The sequence below is a fragment of the Dendronephthya gigantea genome, unplaced genomic scaffold, assembly GCF_004324835.1.
Source record: "Dendronephthya gigantea isolate DGI-Jeju-01 unplaced genomic scaffold, DenGig_1.0 000107F, whole genome shotgun sequence".
NCBI lineage: Eukaryota > Metazoa > Cnidaria > Anthozoa > Malacalcyonacea > Nephtheidae > Dendronephthya > Dendronephthya gigantea.
This window is the reverse complement of record NW_021163117.1, coordinates 685839-696996: the sequence shown is the minus strand read 5'-3', so window position 1 is coordinate 696996 and position 11158 is coordinate 685839.

The window sequence follows — 11158 nt, the reverse complement described above, 5'->3', positions numbered from 1 at the left end:
GTCTTCTGCTGAATTCTTTATAAAACATCACCGGGCAGCGCTCGTTATTTGTACCTTGTGCCACAGGATTGAAAGCGCGTTGATGACCGTCTCCATGTCTAGTTTTTGAGCCTCTCTCTGCTTTCCACATCAAAAACTCGTTACCGGTCGCTGGATCTTTGGAAAGTGCCACATCTCCCCATTTCAATCTTCTGAATACAAGCCTGTGAATGTAGGGGTCCAACAAGGAAGCATTCTTGGGCCGCTTTTATTCATTATCTATGTGAATGTGAACAATTTACCCAATTGTATCAAGTCATGTAATATCTCTATGTATGAGAATGATACTGTCGTTTACTTTTCTTCAAAGACAGTCAAGGTATTGAATTAAACGAGGATCTGCCAAAAGTTCAAAAGTGGTTCACAGACAATCTCGTAACCTTGAATGAGAAGAAATCTAAATTCATGCTAATTGGTGGCCATCAACGACTTAAATCTTGTTCTGGTGTTTCCATCGGTATCAATGGGACAATACGATTGTGCATGATGAGGATGCAGGTTCTCCATTGATGATGAACTCCAAAATTGAGTTCCCAGTTTTTATTGCCTAAATAACTCACAGAATGTGCCAATGCGAAGTCTAATTTTACTCGAGACATGCATACCTGATCAATTTCAATACCTATGCTCTAGTAACACTCTGTTGTCTAGATGACATTGGTGTACTAGGGAGTTGATTAATACATGCAATTGTATTAAATAAATGAACGTTTTTCGCCGATATTTAACAAAAGAGATAGACAAGGCACGTCTAGCTGATCTACATAGATCACGTAAAACTGTACCAGCTGTAGGGAGCTACATTAAACGGATCTTTTACTATAGCTAGATCACGTAAAACTTTACTAGCTGTAGGGAGCTTCATTAAACTGATCTTTTACTATAGATCACGTAAAATTGTACTAGCTGTAGAGAGCTACATTAAACTGATCTTTTACTATAGATCACGTAAAACTGTACTAGCTGTAGGGAGCTACATTAAACTGATCTTTTACTATAGATCACGTAAAACTGTACTAGCTGTAGGGAACTACATTAAACTGATCTTTTACTATAGATCACGTAAAACTGTACTAGCTGTAGGGAGCTACATTAAACTGATCTTTTACTATAGATCACGTAAAACTGTACTAGCTGTACGGAGCTACATTACAGTGCCTATGTCATGTTTGGGGAAATAGACTTTTTAGATAATTTAGACGATTTTAAGAACTTTTGCAATATATTTGATAAGTCGAAAATTTCATCTTCATCGACTTTGAGGGCCTCAAAGTTGGTGATTTTGACGATTTTTATGATTTTCCGTGACCCTGAAAAAACTGGTAACTAATGTTATGTGTGACGTCAAATCGGGAAGTTGCGAAAATAACAATAAGCTATATTATAGAAAATAAAGACTGTTAAATTATTGTATCGCGGATAAGCAAAGATTTTGTGTAAAGTTAGGTCTTTATGTGTTCGACATTTATTAATAATGGTGCAAGGATGTAACACACAGCTTTGTAGTTCCAACACCGCCGATTTACGCGAAAGAATTGCGCTACCGTACATAGATTTTTATATGGTACACCGCCCGAGGCAAAAGACAGGGGGAAGCTCGGTTTGCCTTTTTTACGGTAACGTGGAAAATAAGAGCCGTTTGACCTTTGAGGAGTTCGATCAGAACATTTTAATTAAGGAAGAAGAGATCGTGAGCAGTTATATTGGTATCAACGAAAGTTTTGATGTAAAACAGATTATCCGTCGTGGGACTTGTGGCTCATCGCTTGAAGTAAGACACAATAAGTATATCTGTGCGCCCGTCAAATTATTATAACAAAACTAGCAGGACATTGTCTGCAAGATATCACCGTCGCAAAGTTTCATCAATGCTCTGTTCACTTGTTTTGATTCATCGATATCGTGCGTAATGCAACAATAGAGAACATGAGAAATGTATCACACTGTTTTACTGTTTATTAAACCAAGTACTTTCAATATATATATTTTTTATTTCTCCAAGAAATAGTAATTTGATATGTATATGTTTGTACACTAACAGATTCTGGAAGTATGACCAAATCACAAGAACAGATTGAGACCTATTAATTTGCTTCAACACCTTCAACTTGGCAAACTCGATCCACACATCCACATTAAAAACAAGCAAAACCATGTTGCAGACTTGTAACAAACCCATAAAAGGTCATTGGAATGTTCTGAACTGTCTTTGCAGGAAAAAATAATCAGTTGTTGAATAATGTATATATGTAAACATTTTATTGGTGGTTTAACAACACACAAAATCTTTAAAACATAAACCTATCAAACAGTAATTATGTATTGCTATGTCAAATGGTCAAAATAAAGGTATTATAACCCTCCTAAATGAGCATACTTTTTGAATAAATCTTTAAAACTACCCTCAAAATTTCATTGAAGTGCCTTGTTTATACATTTATTATTTCAAAATTATATATTTCTTGGATATATATGCATGATAATGTGTTTTAATGCAAAAAAAAACTAGTTCACTGCAATATAGACAACATTTTATTGCAAGCTACACACACAATTTGTTTTACAAGTTATTCAAATTTTAATTCATAATGAAATTTGCAAAAGTGTTACAACAAAGCTTAAATATTATAGAAGTTGCTTACAAAAGGCAGCAATGAGTCAAATTCCTAAAGAAGCAACCTCTTCTGATTTCTGACTGAGTTGACTTATAACCATAGAATATGTAAATGAAGAAGTATAAAATAAACCCTTAAAGATGGTCATCTCTGTGAAAGTCCTTTTCATTAAATTTACTGCATATAACATGGCGGTCATCACATTCTTCTTTTCTCCAAGTGGCCATAATTGAACAAGTTGCATCGATTGTCAATATGCAATATGTACAAGTCCAGATAGCTACAAAGTAAAATGATAGAATTAATGCATTATGAACTAATTGAGATCATTGAAGATATTTCTTATACACATATTAATGGTACCAAGGAGTGCTATATAAACACTATTTCTCAACAGCTCTTGTCTCTTTGACTTTTGAATGCTAACTGCATGGCTTGGTGATAAAATTTATAGGTACCTTCAGTAGAGCACTGTTCAGCACACCATAATTAGATGAGAATTCATGTGTATGCCCCAAATGCTTAGTTTGTCGTTTTACTTTGAAAAACGCTGGTCTACTCTTATAAATTTTGGTACTTCACCATTACCGTAAAATAAACATCCGATTCAAATAGCAAACGTTATGGCGTATATTACAAAAACAATTCTACTCACCATCTTTCCTGCTACACGTCTTTCGAACCAGCCTCCGACTGTATATCAAGTATTTGCAATTTATCTTCATGTTCTGACTTTCTTTGTAATAGTTGGCAACACATTTTAAAAATATCATTCGGGTATGGACACTTTCATCTGCAGTCAGAGCACTGAGTGAGTCAGAGCCTCAGAGAAGCGTCATCTTCAAGATTGTTCGATCGTAGCAATGCCAATGAACAGCTTGTTCGGCGTTATTTTCTGATTCACCTCGCCGCTGATCGGATAAGTGAAGCTTCACGACATTGTCGCATCCACAAATTAAACGAAACGCCACAGTAATATTGAAAAAGTACAATTCAAAGTCTATCTTCGCTCGCGCAATATATAAAATACAGTGTTTTACGGCTTTACAAGAAATGCGACTTCCCGAAATGACGTCACAACCCGTCTCACAAGCGTTCTCGCCCTAGTCCTTTTAAGGTCACGGTTTTAGTCAAAATCACCAACTTTGAGGCCCTCAAAGTCGGTGAAGATGAAATTTTCGACTTATCAAATATATTGCAAAAGTTCTTAAAATCGTCTAAACTATCTAAAAAGTCTATTTCCCCAAACATGACATAGGCACTTCAAGAGCCATTTTCAATTCCCAGAGGTGCTTATCTATTGTGCTTTAGAGCTGTATTGATTTCTTGCATATTTAAGTGGTTGCGTTTTTTTTGAGACACCCCAGACCGAGGTTTGACCGAGCTTAAGCGCGGTTTTTGTTAGGTTGTTTCTGGACAGGTACGTAAAACACTACGTGTCATCATAATGTATAGCTACGTTTTTGCACCAATATTTGTCGTTGTCTTCAGGGGCCGGTTGTATAAAACACTTAATCACTTTTTATTCACTTTTTTATAGTTAAAACGTCGTTAACTTTAATCACGTAGTTAAGCCAGTTGTATAAAAAAGTAGTTAGCGTTAATCGTAGTTAAAACGTAGTAAAAGTTAATCATCCTCAAGGGCATCGTTAACTTTCCAAATCGTAGTTAAAAATGGCGTCTTGAGATTTTGAGGAGTGAGAAAACATTAAAATCAACACATTACCAAGGTTGTCAACCGTTATCCACTCAAAAAAGGCCCCGTCGAAGCTTGTAAACTTTCAATATGCTTTTATTTTTGTCATTTGGAAGACAGATATTTCCAGACAGATATTTCTATTAGCACGCTCGATAATAAAAGGTTAGGTGTGACGTTACGCCCCGACGACACACCGGTGATGTGCGCATGTAAAATTTCAAAAGTCTAAACGAATAATGTGTTGAAGTATTTAAAGACACAATATTTAAATATTTATGCAATAGCACGGAGTCTTTTTCAAACTTCTACGCACAGCCTTTCCCGGATTCTACGTTATTATAAGCTATGCATTTTCCCTCTAACAACCTAGATTGCCGTTTACCTCAATTAGGAATTGACAAATTCTGCATGTATACCGACCCCGAGTAACAGTCTATGGGCTACAATTGGACCCTTTTTAACGCGCTATTTTAGTCACATGCGATTGTATATATGTACCTAGTTCACAAACGTCTGTCCACGGATCATAAACTAACAGCTGTCCATTCCATACCCATGGTACGGATCGACAACCTTTTCAGGGTCAAACCTTAGTCGCATACTGTTACATTTCTTTATTTACCAATCGACACAGTCTGTTTACGGATCGTAAACTAACCGTCCATTTGATACCAATGGTACGGGTACGGATCGACAACGTTTTCAGAGACCGTCCTAGACACATCTTAATTCCCAATTTACGAATCGACACAGTCTGTTTACGGATCGTAAACGAACAGTCCATTCGATACCAATGGTACGGATCGACAAGCTTTACTGGGGCCTGTATAGCTTGGCACATCTTACCCTATTTACCAATGGACACAGTCTGTTTACGGATCGTAAACGAACAGTCCATTCGATACCAATGGTACGGACAATCGACAATCTCTTCATCGCCTTATCCTATAGACACATTGCCCTACTTACCAATGGACACAGTCTCCTTTAGGGATGCAGTTGCTTACGCCTTAGACACACGCGAGTTTCCATGCCTCATGTTCTGGTCGACAGAATGCGTTTACGAATCGACATAGTCTATTTACGGATCATAATATAAGAGTCTATTCGATACCAATGGTACGAATGGTTGCTTACTTCTTACGAATAGAAATGCCTAAACCACTTTACAAGCCGTATAAAAAAATTGACGAAACGAACGACCCGTATGCTTGCCACAGTATTGGACAAACACCAAAACTACTTCGGGGCTTTATTATGGCAAGCCAAACTGGACAAAAGTAGGTCGAGATGTGTACGCGATAAACGAGAACTGCATGCAATATATGATAAATGTATACTGCAGTCGAGAAAAGTGTAAACGACGGTCGAGAATTGTTATTGTAAGTCGAGAAACGTATACGATTGTCGAGAGGTTTTTTGCTGTGTGCGATAGTTGATAGTTGTGCCTTTGGTCAGCGGTACGTGGTACGTGGTCGGAATAAAATATGACAAATTGACAAATACTGCACGACTCTAAATAGGACAGGGCTTGTTGTTTTGGTGACATTTTCCCGCTATTTTTGCAACTCACGCATGCGTTTTATCTATGGCTTAATTTGGCTTTACGTTCGCCATTTTGACCGAAGTATTCTTTATAGACTCCACAGGGTGTATCAAAAAAAAGGTAATCCAACTTCAACACGCTATTGTACGTCAACTACTCAGTCTATGAACGAATTTTTTTCACATTCGGAAAGATCAGGCTTTTAACTATCGGATGACATGTTTTTAATACCAAATGATGAAAAATTGAGCACATACGAGGCTCATAAAAAACGTTAGTCGCAATCGCATATTTTCACCTTTGAGCCGAATTAAAGCAGTGCATAACAAAAGAAGAAAAACAATTAATTACGAACATGTCACAGCTTGCACTGGTTTTATGCCGCATTGCTTAGAATGTTCTCCTAATGTGATTTATTCCTACTTAATATGCATATGCGGGTAGTTTATTCAAAAGCAAAATTCTTCAATTAAGTCCCAAAGGGAGTTAATTTTCAATGGTTTTGTCCCAAATCTCAGAGGTGAAAATATGCGATTTTAACTAACACTTTTTATCAGCCTCCTATTTGCTCATTTTTTCACTATTTGGTATCAAAAACATGTCATTCGATAGTTAAAAGCCTAACCTTTCCGAATGTAAAGAAAATTCGTTAATAGAATGAGTAGTTCACGTACAATAGCGCACCAAAGTTCGATTACCTTTTTTTTATACACCCTGTATAGCCATGGTATGCGCAAAAATATTCCATAAAAAAGCTGATTAAGTATTTATATATTCAAATATGGCAGACGGGAATCAGGACGGTAATCGTGAACAGCAAAATCTCGAAACAAACGGTATCATAAGGCGATGTTTTCAAGAATCGGGGAACTGTCTGATGCGATATCAGGACGACCGAATCAAGTCGACACCGAATCGGAGGTGAGACGTACTTTTACGGGCAGTAATGCGAGCAGAGAAAGAAGCACAAATCCCGTCGGACCATCTACTTCAAGACCTTCAACTTCAAGATCGTCAAATGAACCAACAGCTAATAGACCTTACTTAGCCTCCTCCGCAGGCATCTCTATGTATTTATATTAGGCCTTGGCTTGGGTTAGCTGTGTCGGGGAGTGAGAAAAAAAATTTGCGTGAGATGCCTGCCATAAATCGCACAAAATGGACGTGTCGCTGTACCTTGTGGACTTGTCACTGTACCCCGGGTCCCCTAAGTAGGTTTTGCACTCTAATTATATATTCACGATTGTCCTTCAATGCGAAGGAGTGAAAGGAGGCGAAAGGAGCGAAGCTTTGAAAATGTCTTTTAATCCAGTATACAAGAAACATTCTTTGTCGATTGGCAGCAAAGATTAACGCAGTGTTGTAATGGATGTGAAAAGGGGACTTCAGTAACAGAAGTTTATAGGCTAAATAACGCGCATAATATAAACGTTCTTTGCCGATATTGAATTGATATTTGCGGATATTGAATCAACTATTGTCGTATTGAATATACAGCGCGTATTAATGTTTGTGTCATGCACTATTGAATATTTACACTCATTAAATCAAACTGACATCGTAACACGATTACCGTTTTACTGTTTCACCCTTCCGAATACTAATCTGCGTGGTATATGGCATTTACCCTCAGTGCTTGCCTTGTGTGATATTTTCTGTGTGGATTTAATACAGCACTTAAATGCTCATCTGAGCTGGTCCCATAAATTAATCTTTCTGTACATGAAGGGCCAATAGTCAATGACAATCCTACTTCTACACATCATGCTTTCAAAACCAAAGTTAAAGAAATAATCAAAAAGGAAGTAGGCTTTGTCCAAGCAAAGCAACTTGCTAGGGATATCTTTATATCAGTCTTAGAGAAGGGGTTACCAGTCAATACCAGAATGCAAGAGACTATCAAAAACAACTGTTTTAAAACTGAACCCTTCATTGTTAGGAATTGCCATATGTGGGAAAAGTTGACCAAATTCTAACTTCTATGCTGTACAATCTTTTAAATTTCTTATAAGTTACACATATTTATTTTTGGTTCCCTTCCATTAGATCGTATTGTTATGAAGGTGTTACTCTGACCGAGCTGAATTTGAATTTGTTTAGAATTGGATCTGGCCAGATATTACTCTGATTTGCTTTTTGTAATACATTTGTAGATATGCCAGTTCCATATGTTAGCCATTGTAGCAAAACAAAGATAATTATAAATTGCAAGAAGTGCTTACACTATAAATTATATATATACATAAGAAATTTTTATTTGCCATTTTATTAATGAACTAGCAGGAGTGTTTTATTAATTAAGCATAAGGCCGTTTTCACTTCAATCACATCCTAGTTAACCTTAGTAGCATTTTTATATAGATAGTTAAATGTAGAAAGTGATAATATTCCACATCTTACAACATCCCCAGTAATATGCTGCACAACGCTATATCCAGGTTAGAAATTGATATAATCTTTGGTTTATGTAACTATGTTTATGCACTATATAAAGTACCAATAATCTTTCCCATGTGATTTCCATATTAAATGTATTGTTATAGATCACCTAATGAAAGCATGTTGTCAATGTTTGACTAATTACAAATATCTAGCCCTGAACTTGGTAGGACTTTATTATGCAAATATTTTTGACAGTATGTCTTTGTCATTAAAGAAATTAATTTAATCAAGAGATAGCACCTAAACTTTATCCCCATAATTTAGAGTATACACAAACAAGATTTGGGTGTTGCATGCAATGTATTGACACAGGAGAAGGAGGCATACATCTATGATTTAGCAATACATTCGAGTGATTCGACGAACATCGATCCCACATTTATTACAGCTTCCCGAGAACTATTCGCTTGAATTAAAACTTATATTTCTTCGTCTTCACAGTGTGCGTTAAAACCGTGCGTGTTTAATGGGTCAAACACAGGTAAATTCGATATTTTCCCGATAACATTTGCTTGATTTCGCCTATTATGCACAGCCATGTTGTGATGTTGACAAAACTTGACATGCGAAATAATATTTTTATATGGATAAAATCGATATTAAAAGAATCAAATTATATTCTAGAGACTACATACTTCACGGATTATCATGTTACAATTACAGAACACTTTTATTCGTTCTTTAAAAACCATAAAATTTTACGCAAATTTGTAGCAATATGCTTTCACTCCTTTCCACTCCCGCCTAAGGCGCCTATACACAGTATGATTTTGTCGTTTTTTTCTAAAATTAGCATGCGCGAGCTGGTATGCGCAGTGCAAATTCTTGTGTCGATTTATGGCAGGCATCTCTCCCACTTTTTCCTCGCCTTCCCCGACACAGCTAACCCAAGCCAAATATAAATGCCTAACATAAGAGATGCCTGCGGAGGAGGCTAGACCTTACTCAGTAAGACAACATTTTCCACGTCAACAACCTTCGCGCTCGACTCGCAAGGAGGGAAAACAATTCGGTTTTGGTATTTGAGATTTGGTTTTACTAAACGGCCCTGATGACCAAGTCGTACCCCGGCAAGGAACGCGTCTCGCTCTGAATGAAAGAGGGCACGTTTTCAGGGTGCACATTTACAAAAGATCAGTCAATGATAGTAGTCGAAAGAGCGATAATTGAGGCTTTTGATGGTAAAATTCCACCCGGTGTGGATATTGATTTATCAGTTTCCGTTCATTCAAGTCTGGTGGTTCCATCACTGGCACCTGGACAGCATGGTGTAGATGGTGCCATGCTACAGCGGTTGTATAAACCTGTTTATATCCGCCCAAATAAAAAACTCTTTGACTTGGCGTCATATGGAAATGTAGCACAGGTATTTCATATTGTTAATTGATAAAATACATACATACATGCAGAAACCCCTCTGCTCAGTTAAACGAGTTAAGCAAGTTTTATAGTATGTTTACAAAATTTTGCTCAAGAAGCCATCATGTACTTTACATTACCTAAGTGCTTACTACTCACTAGACTAATTGCAATCTAAGGACTTAAATTTCATTTATTTGATTATCCAGATCTTAATCTGAAATTTCTGAGAAACTTGGTTCAATTCCGAATGCTATCCTTCGTCTTTGAAGGGTTCGCTCAGACACACCCAAAAGTTCTGCAATGTTACACCACTTCATCCCTGTTTCTCTCAACTGTTCGATTTGTTCCTTGGTAATATTATATGCAGGTCTTCCTACCGTACTAGGCAAAAGCGAAATATCATTTCTTACTTCCACGATGGGATAATTGTCGACAATCTCAGCCAACTTTTCGAGTTCTCTTTCCATTGTAGCAATTAAATTACCAAGCAAAATTCTTAAAGACAAATTTGGCGCTGTATTTTCATCTACACCTGTCTTCATAGCAACTACGATAAAAATATAGGCTTCCATTTTGTTCTTGCAATGTTCTGATCCTATTGGATCCCGATTCAATTGAGATCTCTGGCACTGAAGAAACAAACTATCAAGAACACTGACAAAATTTTGCAGCTCATCCACGTCGGCAGCCATGACGCTTCTAAATGATCACACTAAATTCCATACACGACAATCACACGACAACGGGACCAGTGAACGGACGGCATATTTAGCCTACGCCGGCTCCGACCACGTACCGCTGACCAAAGGCACCACTATCAACTATCGCACACAGCAGCAAAACTCTCGACAATCGTATACGTTTCTCGACTTACAATAACAATTCTCGACCGTCGTTTACACTTTTCTCGACTGCAGTATACATTTATCATATATTGCATGCAGTTCTCGTTTATCGCGTACACATCTCGACCTACTTTTGTCCAGTTTGGCTTGCCATACTTTATCTCTTAGACAATAGACTATATCAGTACGAGAAATCACAAGTGCCTCGAGCATGATTTCTGTAGCATCTTGTTAAATAAATATTTCCAAATCTTTTGAATATTGCTGCATGTAAGAAGTAAAAGGAGGAAAGTTGCCTTATTGTTAATTTTCAATATATTTTGATTGGTTGGTGTAACTTGCTGCATTAGGACCCCCAAACTCGTAAACTTCCCTCGATAACTCGTAAACTCGATACATACAACCGGCTCCAAAAGCTATATATCTTGTAGTAAAAGTACAATTCTTGTATGTAAAAAAAACACAAACCGGAAGTATCAAGACTTCCACGAACTGTTCACGTGTTCATTAACAAAACATACTTCAATGTCAATCTAATCTTTAGCACATCTCACTTCCGATTAAAAAAGCGTAAGGGCTTGCTCAGCAAGTGAATAGAGGCATCCCCCCT